This window comes from Cloeon dipterum, chromosome 4, assembly GCF_949628265.1.
Source record: "Cloeon dipterum chromosome 4, ieCloDipt1.1, whole genome shotgun sequence".
In the NCBI taxonomy this organism is placed as follows: domain Eukaryota; kingdom Metazoa; phylum Arthropoda; class Insecta; order Ephemeroptera; family Baetidae; genus Cloeon; species Cloeon dipterum.
In genome coordinates, this window is record NC_088789.1 from 27,163,431 (window position 1) to 27,181,379 (window position 17,949).

The 17,949-nt window shown below is 43.9% G+C and overlaps 1 protein-coding gene across 6 annotated transcripts in view; it reads left to right on the top strand.

Annotated features, from left to right (window-relative positions):
- The window catches only part of LOC135944687 (homeobox protein prospero-like), a 56,125-nt gene that overhangs the window by 9,596 nt on the left and 28,580 nt on the right, over positions 1-17,949 (top strand). For all 6 annotated transcript variants that reach the window (XM_065491804.1, XM_065491803.1, XM_065491806.1 and 3 more), the window contains exon 3: positions 9,917-9,974. The gene's annotated coding sequence lies outside the window, so the exon portion shown is untranslated. The remainder of the gene's footprint in view (positions 1-9,916; positions 9,975-17,949) is intronic.

Sequence of the window (17,949 nt, forward strand, 5' to 3'; positions counted from 1 at the left end):
GCTTCTTTTCATTTTTAAGTACAAAAGTAAGTATAATTAAGTTAATTTAACATCTATGAGGTTGTAGAGGACACTAAAACATATTTTTTCATCAAAACATATGTATAGAACCTGAGAGTAGCTGTCAATTTTCGTTTTTTAGGGATAAATTTCATAACAAAAAATCCCCGAAACCTAAATGATATTGGGCGGAATTGTGGTGCATTGAATACCATTACCAAAATGATACTTCAGAAAATTTGGCGATAATCCAATTAATACAAAAATAGAATGGAAGGACCCAAAATTTATACTAATAAAATAAATATATATTTTTAAATATTTAATTTACAGCAAACAAAATGGAATTTTTTAACTAAAAAAATATCAATAAATTACAAAATTCGTATCATTTGCGACAGCTCAAATTTGCTTCCGTGCAGAAATTTCTGCTCATTTCGCAATCAATACTTTGCGCGTGCACTTCACGGGCGCGCGGCAGCAAGTGGCGAGGGGGCAGCAAAGTTAATTAGTGGCTGCTTTGCACGGTCCTCTCGGCCGGCGTGCATTTAGCAGTGCATGAAACTGCAGCCCTTTGCCGGTTCATCTGCACGGAAAACTCACAAGCGGCCGGGCGGGCGAGTGAGGGCCAGCAGCACTCTTCGCCAGCCCCGGATCGCACACACAGCACGAGTAAATGGCCATTGGCTGCGCGCAGTATGCGTGCACGCGAGTATGAAATAAAAAATAATACGACTCTCGAAAAGCACGCAGGAATTATAAATTGATTAGGCCTAAATCCGTTGAGCGCAGAGCGAGAGCGAGAGAGAGAGAAAAGCGGGAGCATGTAGATCGGAATGATGATGCGATGATTTGATCAGCCGTCGGCGCGCGGATGAGCTCTCTTCTTTCCCTGCTGCCCCGCGCTTACACAAATCTGCATCATATTCACCCTTTTCAGCAGCTAAACTGGATATGTACGTATGGAGAGCAGTATTTTGCGCCGAGGATCAAAAGAGCTGTTCTGCTGCCGACTGCCGGCGTTGGTTTCTATGGCAACGTGATTGGAAATAGCCGGCCCGTGACTCTTTAAACTGCATTCATCTCTTAAGAGGCGCGCACACATTTTTTTATACATATTTTTGTATCTGCACGATGAGGGGGAAAGTTTTAATAAAAAAGGGTTTATCTCTAATTAGCTTTGCGCGAATTTTTCATAGCGGCCGCACAAGCCAGAAAAGCAGGCTGGCGTTATCAATTAGTTATCGCCGGCGGCTCCGTGCCGGGTGATACACGTTCATTTTCTGCGACATGTTAAAATTTTATTATTTTAGTCCACATAATGCGGTTGCCATGGGGAGTTTTGCGCGTTCAAAGCCAAGGCTCATGCTGCTATATGTGTTGGGGCGGGTGGGCGGCTGTGTATTTGAGCTAGGGGATTGCAAAAAGTTTGCTGCTGTTTGAAATGCCGCCCGCCCGCCGCCCGCCGCCGCCGCCGCCGCGCCGTGTTTGCAGGCAGTGCCTAATTAAATGAGCTGCGCCGACTGCGGCTGCATGCGCTTCACTCTAATATCCATCATCATCAGCCATCGTTGGCTCTCTCGTTCGTTCCGTTCGTTTGCCGGCTAGGCCTATCGACGCCGCCGAGATATATATGTGTATATGTGTATAATAATGAGTGTGTGTGTATACAGGGCTGCGCCGACCCCTTCCGATCGATTCACCCGACTGCATTTCTACTCTTGCATATTTTTGATATTTCGATTTGCGAATGCGCTCCCCCGCCAGCCGTCAAACTGCAGTCATGGACTGCCACGCACGTATAAATTTCCCGTGTGTTTGTCTGAAAATTGGCGTTTGTTTGAAAAGCGCATCGCGTCTGATTGGGAAATACCCGGCCTTTGTCTGACGGTCTGGTGGGAAAATCTGCAATCTGGCCCGTTGGTGCATCCAAAAACGTACAATATACTAACCAGCAGAGAAATGTGCTATTTCTACTATTTTAAAAAAAAAACCTGAGCTCAGCACATCCCATGGGTCCGAGTGGCCGCAGAGGAGCCAAAAATATGTTTCCTCACACCGAGGTCTTTTATTGAAACGCAATAAACATTTTTGTCCCTAAAGCCGCTGGAAATGTGCGAAAACCAGCAAGTGGTGCCTCCTACCAGCCCGCTGAGCTATTTTAGCACTTTCTATTATTACCACTGACACTGGGCAGCCTTTTTTAGTTCCCAGAAATGCTAAAATGTCCCCATTGTCTTGTCACTGCTATAGTAATGCCTTTTATAACAAATGTAAAAAATATTTTGGTATTTATATCATTCCCTTTCTTTTTCCCCCAACAATAAATATAACCAAAATTCAGAATAATTAGACAATCAACCAAATCAAATGAAATTTTTAGACCTCGAATAATTGCTGTACCAATATGAATTTTCCACGGACGCTCCATATTTCTGCTCGAAGTGCTCCTGAGTGTCGAATCGCAGTTGAGCGCGATGATGAAATTGGCTGCATCACCAAGTTCCGCTCTCCATCGCAAGACCAGGTGCAGGAGGTGGTGCTCATTTGGTGCTCAACTATAAAACTCCTCCCCGGCCACGTAGGCGTGGTCACAAAATAAGTGAGCACAACAAAAGGCCTCACAATGTGCATCACCGCGGCGGCGGGCGTTTTATAAATAAATGTCTATAATATGCTCACACACACACACTCACGCGCGGGAGTTGTGTATATTCGCATTATTCTCTCATCTATCTTGATGCTGCATCACGCACTCAACCCAGCAGCCTCTCTTTCTCTCTCTCTGTTTATTTCCCTTTTTTCCAATCATCATTAACTGCACAGAAATATCGTGCACAATAGAAGCGGCGAATCTCTGCGACGACACCGGAAGTTAAGGCAGCGGTGTGTGTGGTGCTGCTGCTGCTGCTGCGTGATGCTGGCCACCAAGTTTCACTGACCTTACGAGGGGCCGCTGCTTTCCTGCTGCTGGTGCTCCCTTTTCGCGTCCCCGCTTCTGCGAAAGCACACTCGCTGTGATGCTGCTTTCGCGTCCTTGCCGCGTTTCCTGGTGCGGAAAACATTTCGCAACGTAGTTTCAAAAAGTCCCTTCACGATTTCTGATCACTTTTACGAGCCAACATCGCACGAATAAATCTCCTTCCCTAAAATCATGATTATATATATTGCGTTATGTTGCCATTTAAAAAAAAACATATTTTAAATATTTTGAATTAAGTTGGTTGGAGAGATTTCAAAATTATGAGGACAATTTTCTAATTACAAATAAAACAACTTCTATTTATGGTTAAGTGGAATGATACATGGGGCAACAATTGGAAATTATATGAATTGTCGGATGCCATAAACAATTTGTTCAGCAATTTGCAATAATAAAAAAGGACCTTCCTACAGTAAAAATTCAAATTGTGCCAATTTTCTCCAAAATTTACAGTGCTTGAACATATTTTCTTGGCATATTTGGATTCCTCTCGTCGAGATATGTCCAACGGTGTGTGCCACTTATTGGGGAAACTCTTGGTTTTGAAATTAAATCGGATTTCAAGTAAGGATACAGCCATTACCATTTGAAAAGCACGGTAACTTTCCAGCCAATTTTCTCAAAAAATTACAGTGCTTCTTAGGTCAATTAAGGCTTTAACTGAATCCTAAAAGGGATGAGTTTATATGCATTGGCAACAAGCATTTTCCAGGCTTTTACAGTATCATTCCTTGGTTCAATCTATAGGGAAACAATAAAATATAGCTGGAATTCCAGCACAGCCGCAAACTGTGGTTTATTGGCTGCACAGTTGGCGGCGAAAGCAATTTTGTGCCTTTTCCGCCGCGGAACTGATGCGAGATTCGAAAATGGGAGGCCCCGAGTGGATGGCAACGAACGCGAAACGAGAGAGAGAGAGAGAGAGAGAGAGCTCATTTCAGAGGTAAATCATCTCGTCTCGCCCTTTCCTGCTGCTGATGGATGCTGCTGACCGGAACTCTACCTTGTGGCCAAGCAGCATTATCTCTTGCCAGTGCTTCCGGTCGGCGACCGACCGACGGCATTGCACACACGTACGCGGCCTAGAAAGATCCGAAACGGCATCAATTTTGCAATCGAACCTATTCAGCTGCCAAGTCGGCGCGGTGTGCACACTCATGGGATGAATTTTTTAATGGAACCGTGCATCCTCCTCCCTCTCATTGGGCCCTTTGTGCACCTGGGTGAAACAGCGTAAAAAACGCAGCTCTCGCCAGCTGCCTTTGTTCTTTAAGAGGCGGCACTTAACGGCGAACTCGTGTTGACATCAATCACTTAATGTCTGTCAGTGCCGAATTGTGTTTGAGTTTGTTGTGCTAGGAGCAAGAGGTAAAAATGATAGTGGTATTTACTTTCAAAGAAGAAATCAGAGAGGAAAGGTGCAACATGCATATTCAAACAATGAGAGAATATAAAGAAAAATTCAAAAATCTACTTTTAACAAAGAGCATTCTAAAAAAAAAGAGGAATGATACTGCAAAAGCCTGGAAAATGCTTGTTGCCAATGCATAAACTCAACTCTTAGGACTCAGTTAAAGCCTAAATTGACCTAAGAAGCGCTGCAATTTTTTGAGAAAATTGGCAGGAAAGTTAGCGTGCTTTTCAAATGGTAATGGCTGTCTCCTTACTTGAATTCCGGTTTAATTTCAAAACCAAGAGTTTCTCCAATAAGTGGCATACACCGTTGGACAGATCTCGACGAGAGGAATCGGAATATGCCAAGAAAATATGTTCAAGCATTGTAAATTTTGGAGTAAATTGGCAAAATTTGAATTTTTCTTGTAGGGAGGTCCTTTTTATTATTGCAAATTGTTGAACAAATTGTTTATCGATCAATTGTTTATGGCATCCAACAATTCAAATAATTTTCAATTGTTGCCCAGTATCATTCCACTTTAAAAATAAATAAGTTGCATAGTTATTTTTTGTGGTGGAAGCATTTTGGACTTTCTAACTTGCCAGAAGAGTTCAATATGCTCATTTTTAGTGTGCATATGCGGGAGGGAAGGGACGGCGTTGATCATCTGGTGTGATCCGCGAGCTGATCGCCATGATAGCGTGATATCGGAAGTATTCGCAGGACATAAGGCACCCCCCTTCACCATGGCCAGCGGCCGTAGTTCCGCCTGGTGAATATCTTTTCATTCGTGTGCCTCCTAAATTTAATGAGAGAGGTGAAAAGTGCGCGGGCTGCATGCACTGCCGCACTCAGTTGTGTCCAAGGGAATTTTTTCCATAGGCGCCCTCCAATATGCCATAGTGTTTGTGCTTCCGCTCTCACGGAATTTTGCTGCGGCGTTAATCTGTAATGGTGCAATATGGGAATGTCACACAGTTCGCTCCCGAGCCAAGAGTTAAAGAGCTGGGAACGGCGCGTGAAAGTTGTGTTTTCGTTCGGAAATTAAATTGCCACCTCGCGTGTGCTCTCGTTGTGACAGCGGCTCAAGTCGGGTTTTTGGGTTTTATTATTATCATACGGGTATCTTCAAAATAGAAAGTGCATGTTCCATGCGGGGTTCACAACTTGGAGCCTTTGATTGTTATATAGAATAATAAAACGCACAGTTATATAGCTACTTTCCTTTCTCGATTTCGATTGCGAAATAAATTTTTAAATTGGCGCACGGGAGTAAAATAATTTTTAAAAGAGGACAAGTCCTACTATTTTTCCTCTATATAGCAGAGATTTCAAACCTGTTTTCGTCTTTAAGTCACGCTCATAATAGGTGAATAACCCTGAGGAACCCGTGACAGCTCTTTGAACTGCTCAGTGAGGGCTGTTGACTGGGCCAAAGACAGCTGCCGTCAGCTGCCGCGGCAAGCTGATCTTCGCAATCTTGCCAGAAATAAAATAATAGAGGTACACAACAGAGAGCGCGCACGCACATAATTCCTACCCGCAGACTGCATCTTTGGCCCTTCACCTGCACCTCCACCCGCACCTTTCCTCATCCTTTTTATATATATTCCTTGCAAGATAAACACCGGCGTGCGCGTTCGTCATTTGCAGCCCGCTCGAGTTATGACGCGGCGAGATATCAGAGAAAATGGGACGAGAAATCGAGCTATAAAAAATAAAAAATCACGCGTATACTCGGAAATAATATAAAATCAAATCACAGAGAGCAGGCAGACAGGTGCAGCAATAAGTTAATATGTTCTTGGGCACCGGAAGTGCTGCTCAAAAGAGGAAGATTGCGATCTGGAATGTGGCCGCGCGTGTTTCTTTTCCTGCTCCCCAAAGACCACATGCCGCCGTTTCTTATATCACACTGCATATTATGTAACACAAGTAGCAGCCACAATGCCTGACTGCTGGCTGACTGAGAGCACCTTCCGCCTCTTTTATGAATGAGAGCCGGCAGCCCTCCAGCTCTTCCAGTGTGTCACTTGGCGCTCTATATAAGAATGCGCGCACACGGCGCGGTTTAAAAGAAGGCAGGCGACACGAAAGTGACGTCATCGAGTAAAATACAAACACATAACAACAGGTAGACATACAAAGCGCGGTGCTTACAGCCCGCCCATAAATAAAAGTGTCACCTTTTTCGCTTTTTTTGTCCGTCGCGCGAGATGGATCGCCTTTTTTGTTGTCGTCTTCAATGAAGAGGAGCAGGCTTTCTCGCTTCATTCAAGTGGGCGTGTGGATGTGCATCCATCCGCTCGTGTCGCATTGTCGGTGAATTATTTAATTGAGCGAATTTATGATGTCAAGAGGGTCGATCACTCTATCATGAGGTCTGCGAAACTTGCGTTTTAATCTATATTTACGGAAATGATTTTGTTAAAACAACTTGCGAGAGAGGCGAAGAAAAAACATTTATTTATCTTGCTGACGCCACCAGAGCTAAATTGACGTTGCCGGCGGTTAGAGTGTGAAATTATTCAGCGAAGCCTGTAAAAGGAAGGGAGTAGCATCTGCCCCTTTTGTGTTGTAAGACATCCCCAAAGTCGTGTAATAAAACTTCCTTCCTATCGCCCGCCGCAGCTAAGATGGGAGCATTCAACAGGTTTCTTCTTAACTCCCCCAAAAGAAGAAAATGTTCGCCCTCTCTTGACTTTGCACGATGCGCATAAAGTGATTTTCGAGCCAAGAAATAGAGGGATGATGCTCTTCTTTATGTCTTCAGAGCGTGAAATTCCCCGAGGAGAAAAATGAAGCATAAAACGCGAAATGAAAAACCGCCACCGCGCTGCCTTTCTTAAATGTGAAAGCCGAGCGCTGCGGCGCTGACAACAAGTGTCTTTTTCTTATTCTTTTCCGCGGAACAAAAAGCAATGCAACAAGTCAGCCCGCTTTTCCTTGGAGATTTAACAGCCGTCGGCTCACAAAAACATGGGAGCTTTGGGATTGTGTACGTTTCTCTTCTCTGATCTCAAAACGTTGCGCGGAATATTTTAAAAAGATTGCGATTGATTTATATGCTGGGAAACTAAAAGCATCAAAACCTATCACCTGCACTCCCGGAGATCAGAGCAATAAAAAAACGGCACACGCGCGTCGCTAAATAAACAGAATCTTGAGCACCTGGATTACACAGGCTGCGCGGTGAGTGATTTATTCTTTTCCCTGCTAAGATTAATGGGTTAACCAGCTGTGAGTCAGAAAAGAGGCTCGCGGTCTTGATATCAAAAGTGGTTCACGTGAGGTTGGTTTATTCCTGCAAGATTTTTTGTTTTAAATAAAATTCTTTTTTATTCGCAAAACAAAGAAAATATTTCAAATAATATAATTTAAAACTGCTGTGTCTTTGGGCTGCTTTTATGCTGTGAAAAGCCGAAGAAAAGGGTTGACGCTTGCTCGTGTGGTAGTTGTTCTAATTTCATCCGGCTGAGTGATTTATTGGGCAGAGGAGATGCGGAAGAAGAGTATAAGCGCATTGCAAAAAACGATGAAGGGCCCCCGAAGCCGTCGTGGTGGCGGGGGAGTCGAGTGTGTAAAAAATAACGATTTCCCTTGCGAATATAAAAAAGTAGAAAGAGAGAGAGTATATTGCGCACAGAGCTTTGTACATACACCGGCGAGCGGGCGGGCGGGCGCGGTGTTTGCACAAGAAAATGAAATTTCATTGCCTCCCCCTGGTGAGCCGGCGAGGAGCAGAATCACGGCTGATGCACGGACCATAGCAACCCTTTTTCGTCCCGCACCCATTGTGGCAGACGTGATTAGTGCGCCGTACTGCCTTGATAAATAATTATTCCCTCTCTCTCGCCGTCATTGTCATAGATTAGCCGGCGTCGTCGTCGTGGATATTTGCTAATGCGCGCACGCAGAAAAGGGAAGGAATTAAAGAACAAGCGGCGGGGCTAAAGCAGAAGACAAAACATGCACGGCCGAGACGAGCTGATGCAAAGACCCTTCCGCTGCCTTCCTTCCGCGCGTGATTCTCTGCTTTCTTCTCCGGCTGCGATGCTCGCCCAGTGCTCTCTCGCATGTTATTTTGTCCGCCTACTGTTAGGGGATCGGCCGAAAGCTCACTTTGTTATCTCTCTCTCGTGACAACGTTGATTTTCTCGTTCAGGTGGATCCTTCATTATTTGGTCGGCGTGGGCAAACATTTGCTCCCATCGATAGCCCCCAGCACAAGCTCGTTTGCATGACGGCCAAATTTAAGGTCGAATGATTGCAAATTTAACCAAATTGAAATAGGCTGGTGATTTTATTTTGTGTTTGTTTTCACGTGACAATTTAGACTAAATGATGTGAAGAGTCATTTTTTCAGATTCAACTCTTCTTAAAACACATATTTATCGCTAAATCCAGGGTTTTCATTCATATTGTACAGCAAAAAACAGCAAATATTTAAAGCCAAACCCAATCGTGACTTTTTGCAAACATTTCCATGCCGGCAGTGGAGGGACGCCACGCATTTGATTGTTTTGCATTAAGTAGTCCCGATGGAAAACTCTCCAGACATCGTATTCGCGGGGGGCACACATTATACTCGAAATATTCGCAAACCGATGGCTGGCTGCACGACGTGAAGGGAAGTAACGAGGGAGCTGTGGGGTGGAGGCTCTCGGTGAAATCAAAAGAAAGTAATTAGAATATAGAGCTGAATGCACGCGTGCACGTAAGGAGGCAGGGGTGGAAAGAAAAGAGATCTTTGACGAAGCTAATTTCGCCAAAGACTGCGCTCGTGCAAAAGCTTCTTACGCCGAGTACGAAGGAAATATTAATGTATGTGCGTGCTCGTGTGTGTGTGCACTGTGTGTTGCATATATCCGCCGCGCTGCGCTGGGGGAAGACGAGGAGAGAGCTCGGGGTGGAAGAGCAAGAAACACTAGCAGCATCTTATATGTGCGTTTGAAAAAAGTAAAGGGCTGCTCGAAAAGGGGGTAGAAAGAGGAAGAAAGAATGAGAGAGAGCGAGCGAGAGATGAAGGGTGAAAAAGAAATGATACTGCTGCAGACCGACGGGATGCAAGTGAAATATATATGAAAATATACGGCAACGCAGGCCGGGGGAAGTCGTGCCGCTCCCTGGAGCCGCGGGGGAGACAAGAAAAGTTTTTGCGAATTGATTCGGCATTAAATTATGCAATGACCGGCAACAAAAGAATGTGCGTATATATATATCATGAGAAGGCCAAGCAAAGCAACCCTTGCAAGGAGAAAATAACGAGCTGGGGTGCGAGACAGTGCTAATTTATGCAGGTAGTTTCCAGACATCTCTTTTGGCAAAGAAACAAGCGGGGGAAACGCAATATAGAAACATTGGAATCCAAATATCTCATCGATATATTTCAAAACGCAGCATCATTCTCAAGTCGTGGGAGGCTGCGCAAACAAATAAATTAGTAATCTTAATATTTATTCATTTTTCAACCTTGAAATACATATTTTAAATCCGAATTTTGTATTGAGCGACAGTATTTTCGTCTGCTGTTTCAGATTTTGCCAAAGCAGCAGCATCATTGAAAGCCCGAAAAAATCATTGCTTCTTTTGAAGGTAAGTGTCTTTGACCTCTCCCTTCGATATGTTGTTGTTGTTGTGTTTGCTTCGGAATGTGCATTGCCGTCTCAAAGATTTCCTTTAGGAATATAAGGGTATAGCAAAAGGAGCCTTTTTTATTGTTGACGTGACTAAGGGATGCGAGGAATATTTTCCTCCTCCAAGGGCGCGCAGATGCATCACGCATATATTCAGGAAAGGTCAGCTGCCCCGCTGTTCGCGCTGCCGCCGCAAAACTCGATACTTTTCTATACTATTATATGCGGTCAAATTGAGCCATTTTCAAGTGTGTGGCATCCTCGATCCCATCATTTCTCCACAAAAGCATGCAAGACGCAAGATGAAGATCGATGGCGCTTGGCGTGAATAGAAAAATAATGTTTGCCTTACAAAAATGTGAGCATTTACATACAATGCCGAATTGAAATTTAATCGAAGGTTGCGCCATCCGTGCGAAAGTATAAATTTTTATTTAGTCTCTAATCGTATATTAATTTTTAGTGTTCTTTGCTTTAATATACACACAGATGAAATTAAATAATTTAAAAATAACACATAATTTGCTAAATCAAGTTTGGCGGCAAAGTTATAGAAAAAACAGTCACTCACAAGTTTTCGTTTTTGCTTCTAAAGCCCTCAAAACTAAATCAAGATCTCAGCTACCTGGGGAAATCACCTTACCTGCATTCTTTCAAATGATTGATGGGCACTCAGTCAAGTTGCTTATACATTTTGAAAGTACAAAGGAAAAAATGTTGGACCACCCTAACGCGGGACACTGCAAACAAACTGATGTGTAATTGACATGTTTTCTATATAAGAAAAGAAATTCCTCAACATCTTGCCTCACGTTTTAACGAATTTTCTGAATGGGGAATTCGAGGAAAAGAATTTGTACCTATTTTTAGCTAATAGATTAAAACGCGGTAATGCTTATTATTTTTCATTGAAGTTTAAAATCTCACTCAACCCAGCGGCCTATGCGCACGTATAATATATTGAAAAGAGGCAGACAGACTATTATACTCTTTAAGTACGTTTATTCATCGCGAGTTTTATTCCGCCGTTTGCCCACACACTTCTGTCTAATTGCCATCTGGGAGCAAATTAGAGTTACAAGCGTGAAGAAGTGCCAGACGGCCGCTGAAACGCGCGCACAATACCGTCTAAATTTCGTAGGGCCTGCTCTGCCGAGTCATTATGGGCGTATGTCGGTCGGTCGGCTCGTTCGTTGAAACAGTGGGCGTTTTTTTCCTTGCGCTGCTCATAAGACACCATATGGATATCTCACCTGCATTTTAATTTACCTTAAACGGCTCTTGTAGGGGGTGGCTGGCTGCGAGCGGCTTCAAGATCACCTGCTTAAACACGACACATGCGCTCGCTCGTAATATCTCACGCAGAACAATATGAACCGGCCGTTTTTTAACGGATTCGCCCGCGATGCATGGCGCAAGCAATTATATATATGTGAAAAAAGAACAGAGGCGTGCGCGAGCAGCTCGGCTTTCGATATGGGTCATCTTGACTTTGGCCGTTGGGACGTTATGAATTTCTGTAACTACTTTTTAATAAAAAGTTTGAGCAGATGGAGCAAATTAGTGCAGCTAGACTCTCACTTGATACATGTGTGGGCTTTTTATCTGCTGCTGCTGCTGCTGCTGGAGAATAAGAAAAGTTTGATAGCGGTTTTGAAGCTCTGTGCGCGCAATATTAAAAGTTTCCTCGCTTTGTATAACAGCAGCATAGCAGCTTTGTATTAAACGATGTGCTCAAACACTTTAAAATCTCGTTTGATGTTTCCTACATGTGCGGCTGTATATAGACTCAATGGATTATCAAATAAGAAACAAACAACTTTGGCTCTTGTGTGCCGAGATGACGCGAAGAGCGTGCTTCGCTTTATTAGAATTCATAAGCAGCAAAACCATCATCCTTTGAGCATGCAGCCCGAGATCAGAGCAAACCCAATCAGGCCGTTCGCTGCATACAATCATCTCGTTTCTTATAATTGAAGTTTTCTCAGCGGGAAGCAGCACCGCAGTATATAGAAAAGCAGCTGTCACCCTTTTTCCCTTGAGGCCCTGGGCCCGGGGCATTGAGAGAGAGAGAGAACGAAGACGCTGGTCAAGAAGACCCACAAACAAGGGCAGGTGGTATATATGCCTCCTTTTCCATCTCGATTGTTATTTTCCTGCGAAGCAAACCTCAATAGATACTTTTTTCTCTGAATGCAGAATTCTCAAAGGTGAAAAACCTTTTCTTTAGAAAAGATGGAGAAGCGGATATGTTTTGTACTCAAAAGGGTGCAGAATACCTGGATGAATTTTTTTCTCACGCTTGACTGACTTGTTTCCATCTGTGAGAAAAATAGATTGCTTGAACTTTTGCCTTTTCAATAAGAACTTGCCCTCGCTTGAACTTTGTGGAATATGTCACCTGATGTGTGCTGCCATTTGTAAGAAAACTCCTTCCTTCCATTCTCCGTCTTTAAAATAATTAAGTTTAATATCAAAGAGAATTCGCAGACATCTTCCGCTGGCAATTTTATCCAGCGTAATTATTTAATTAAACCTCAGCACCGACGCCGAGCTGATGCATAATTAATATTAATCAAAGTTGCTTCCACGCGCACGTCTTACTTTTCTCTCGTGTCAAAGAACCGCTGCTGCCGCTGATACACTCGACGGCTCTTTATCGCTGCAGCTAATGTTCTTTTACGCCCCATCGCATAACAAGCTGCTTAATGTGTATCTTAATACGCCCCTCGCGAGCCAGAGCCTGCGTATCTTCTTTCCTATACTGACATATGTCTTGGACAAAAAACACCTGCAGCCACAAACATAAAATTCACCAGCAGAAGAGCAGCCTGCCGTTTTGTACGACGTGCACTATTGATGAAAAATTGCGAGATCTCGCGGGCGCATGAAAGAGAACAGCGCAATGGTGCTCCGCTGCTCCTTTATTTTTCTTAACGACATAATTTGTCCTTTGTTGCCAACGTGCCCTGCTGCTTACAACAAACAGGCAGCTGCGGGCCCTCAAACGCGCACACAGAAATTAGAGGCGGAAGCCAAGAGAAAGAATAATATTGTGCACCGCCAGGGATGGAAAGCGAAAATATAAAGATTACGGTTTTCCACACACTATACAGTATAATCGCTTTGAGAAGGTTAAACACTGAACACGCGCCAATAAATTCTGGTATCTATTCACTGATTTTATTTTATATTTGTTCACAAAAAAATGATTGATCTTAATTTCTTGCATGGTTATAGTAAAAATGTTAACGTCAAGCGATGCCAGAATTGGAACATATTCCATTGAAAGTATATATATGTGTGTGTGTGTGTGTCATCCAAGAATGTGACTCTTTTATACGCTGAAGGGTTTTTTGAAAAAGTGGCCGAAACTCATCTAAAATATTTTCCCACGCCAATACAAAGGGTAAGGAACCTGAACAGAGTAAATTCCTTCCAGTTCAGTTGCATATATCGAGGAATTGTTGTTAGTTTGGAGAATCGAATATTCACCATGATCTGTCAAAGCTTGATCTTACAATTTTGCTGGAGCGCAGGTTTCGATGAGAGTTTTTAAATCCATGTTTTAGTTCTGTTTGTGCAGAGACTTATTCCAATTTTAAAAATAAAAATGTATATATATGAAGGATTTTTTAGCAATTATTATTAACTGCAGTGAACGTCCCTCGATGAAAATTCTAAATGGAAGCCTGCTAGTTGTAAGCCGAATAAGACTTTGAAAAGCCAGCTATAGCTTTCTTGGCGAATTGTATACCTCGTGGAGAAAAATGTAAAACAACACAACGCTGCAGGAATACGGCGCTTAAATGACAAAAGAAACGGTGGTAAACAAAATTTTCCATTTTCATTTGATGTTTTAATGCTAATTACTGCTGCTGCGGTGCTAAAAAGCATCGGTCTTGTTTTCAAGTAAATTAAAAACGCGGCCCGGCGTGAAATTCCACGAGAGTGCAAGAGAGAGAGAGCGAGCCTCCTTTGCTGGCGCGCGTTCTTACGCGGTTTGCGCTCCTTTTGCGCGCCGGGCATGTAAAGTGCGAGCATAATTAGGTGTTAATATAACAGCAGCAGGAAACAATGCAGCCGCACATACACACACGAGAGCGAAAACTGCAGCCTGTGTGATGTTTTTTTGAATTTGAAAGAACGCGCGAGGCACACACACAACATCACAACAACGCGTACGCTCGCTCAGTCGCGGTGCGCTTTGTGCCTCGATCAAAGAAGGGTTGCGAAAAAATAAAAATGCAAAAGAAGCAGGCAAGCAGGAGAGGCGGCAGCCGCTTTTCTTCTAAGTAAGCTGCGAGGGGAGGAAGCAGGTAAATCGAGTCGTTACGTCATCAGAACATATGTTGATCTTGAGTGAAAAGGCCTTTAAATCGTGACGTGTGTGTGCGTATAAGAAACTCAATCTCCGCTGTCAGGGGGGCGAGTCGCAATCTCGGAGAAAGCGTGATGCTCTGTGAAATTGGCTGGGTGATGCGTCCTTATGAGGAGATGAAAAGCAGATGCCACAAGATAATATGAAACTGGGTCACTGCCTCCTTTCAATTTTATTATTTTTCGTCAAGTGGCGATGAAAGGAGAAAGAAATTGTTTTCAGATGTCATAATTTTTGAGCAAATTGCAGAATTTAACGACAAAAGCAGCTATCGTGATGCCGCACTCGGCTCTCCTCTCTCTTCATTCTTTGTGGGTGTTTCTCCTCTTCGCGAACATTCGCCGCACAGCGATGATTTTCTAATTTCACAAAAGAGCGAGCAAATGTGCAAATCTTTGCCGCGCACAAACCGGGCCGGGAAATAAAAGAAGAAAAACGCGAGTGCCGTCTAATAAATCAGAATTATCCTTTCCTCCGCTAATAAAATCGGCGACTGCATGTGGCTGCACATCCTTCTGGATACTTTTATTATATACACAGTAGCGCTGCAGAAAAACATTATAATAAAAAGACCATTTGGCACGGGGCCTCGGGGGATGCTGCTGCTGCAGAAGAAAAGGGGTGGCAGTCGGCCTCCGCCACCGCCGCCGCCGCTTTGCAGTTCTTACATGCACGACCTCGAGTATACACTGCAATAATTATGATCATTTTCTTGTGTTCGCTGCAAATTTGGCTCGCGTCCACGACGAAAATTAGACGGCGGTGTTTGTCTTGCAGCCAGGCATCGGGCAGATGCAAATGGGAGGAAAAAAAGAAATAAGCAGCACGTGTCAAACAGGCAGAACGGGTGGAGGAGTTGTAGCGTGGCTGCTCAAGGATCGCATTGGAAATTGCTTCCATAACATCTGCCCGTATTATACGCCGTGTGTGTGTGCCAAATGAATGGAACTAGGGGGGCACAATGCGCCTTATAAATAAAAAGAATCGAGCCAACCACCCCTTCAGAAGTGTGCCAGCCAGCCATCCAGAGAGAGAGAAAAGTGAGATGCTGCTGTGTGTACTAATAACAACGCGCGGCCGATCAGCTGGCCTATATTTCCATTTATCAGCTGCTTTGGGGTGTGGTGTATGTGCAGCTAGGGGGTTGCTACTTTCTTTTTATTTAATACCACCCCTTACACTTATTCTTATTTCAATAGAGATTTGCAGCTGAAAAACTTACGCGCGCGGTGTAGTAATTGCACGAGCGGGGGGAGGTACTTGCAGAACAGGGGCGAGCGTGTTCGTCTGCAAGCCGCGTGTCACTCAGCTCGCAGCGAAAAGAATAAAAAAAAGTCGGAATTCTATTTATAAAGCAGGGGGCCGCATTAAAAATACAGGCTAGCGTCGACCCCTGCTGAAAAACACCCTTTCTTGGCGCGCAGAATTCCCGCCCTTGGCCACTGCACTTCTGGTTTCGTGCAGCTGCTCTTTCACCAAGATCGGTGACGTAGAACCGACGCTTGCTTGCTCCCTATGTATATGGCGTGTACGTGTGACGTCGCGGCAGCGTGAAAAGACTACTTGCATGCACCTTGAAGGAAATAAAATTCAACTGCTCAAGCAGGGGAGATTTGTGTAAGACCTGCCGCGCCATTCACAAACACAGCTGGGTTATGCATAAGTGAAGGTGCAGCAGGTTTAAAAGGAAATCGGAATTTAACACGCTCCTCGCACCTTGAAGACGCGGCGTGAAAATTTCAACTCACGCCGGAAAAATACTTTAACGAGCTGGAACTAGCAAATTTATTAGTTTATCAACATATCTAATGAAAATTTACTTTTAATTGCACCAGTTATCAAGAGTGATAATTTTAAAAGTGGAATAAGTGACCCCTTTTTTTCGATATGCCCGCTTTAAGAACGGTTCATCTTCAACCAATTACAGAGCGAAGGAAAAAAATATTTCTTAATAAAGCGAAGAGCACTTCAATTCATAAATTTCCACATGAGAAATTTTTGGCAAGAACCCCTTGAAAATTGCGATCGGCTGCGGAACACAAATAACATCCTGCTCTCCAGGGAAAGGATCTTTTCTCCAAAGCTGCCGCCGTTGCGGGGCGATATCTGCTGTGTATAGTAGCAGCAAAACAAAACGAACAAAATTGGAATCGGCAGTTCGTCTGCCGGCTCCCCCATTGTTGTGGAAACAAGGAAGACCTATATACGCGCGCGCACGCCTTAATGTCTAGAAAATTGAGCTTTTTATCCGCGTTTAAACTGTTGCTAATTCAAGAGTGATACCCTCGACCGCAGGGTCTTCCTTTTCTTCTCTACCTGAGCACTTCCTTTTTATCCCCTTAAACCGCAGCCACCAAGATCCCACACAGCTTACGTGACTGACACGCACCAAACTCGCACAGACTGCAGACAGGAAAGCGCGGCGGCCTCGTAAATAAAATGAAACGCATGCTTAAAAAAGCGTTGCTGCATGACACGTTTCACTTTCATAGATTCTTCCAGCACGAGAAAAATGTTTTAATTCGATAAATCCGCCGTTTGGAAAAGATTACATTAATTGATTTAAAAGTTAGGTATAATTCTTCTTGAAATTAATTCGGAATTTGGAGGAAATAGATACAGTTTTCACAGCTTTGCGAAGGATGATCACTCTGCTGGCTAGTTTTGTATCCGATTTTCGGGGAGCGTCGATTGTAATCAATAGACTCAGGGGGGCTTTCTTTTAACTCGCAGCTGCAGATGCGGCGCGATCAATCTTGTGCCTGCTGATAAATGCCACCCCACGTGCCCAGCCGCCGCCTTTTGTTGTTGATCTGCCGTGTGCAGCATATATATAGTCGGCCAGCCTGGTCGAGTGAGTTTTCTGCAGCTCTCGCCTCCTCTCTTCTATGTGCAAACGTCATCCCACCAAGAAAAGAGACGTCCTTTGGACGTCATAGACGTGACTCGTCCACTGGTCCTGGAGACTTCTATTCTGACCGCTTTTATGACGTCTTTTATTACCGTCGAGACGGACGAGTCAAGTTTTGGCCGAGACGAGTGGGACGGGATTTGGTCGAGACGAGTGGGACGGGATTTGGTCGAGACGAGTGGGACGGGTTTTACACCATTTGGGACCGCACGGCCCCCCGCGGCCCAGCTGGGCCTTGCAGCCCTGCTAGGCCTATTTTAGGCTCTTATCTGGGAACGGATGTAACTTGTCCAAAGACCCTAGCCAGAAATGCCTTTCTTAAGCTTAGTCTTTGCACAAATTTCGCCCAACCTTAAAAAATTAGGTAAAATAGCAAAATGAAATGAGCTCATTAGTATTACTGAAATTTCATCATATTTATTTCTTACTGTTTTCAAAGACCCATCAGCAGGTTCATACCACAGCCCTACATAAATATTATTTATATTATTAAGTTATCGTGTGTCATCGCATATCATCACTGGATTATTCCTAAAACAATTCTTTTAAATTCCTCATTCGTTATAAAACGGTTTTAAATTCATCAGTCCTTAGATTTCGACGCCGGCAATACACTGGCGCCAGGGGTAACATTCTACTGTA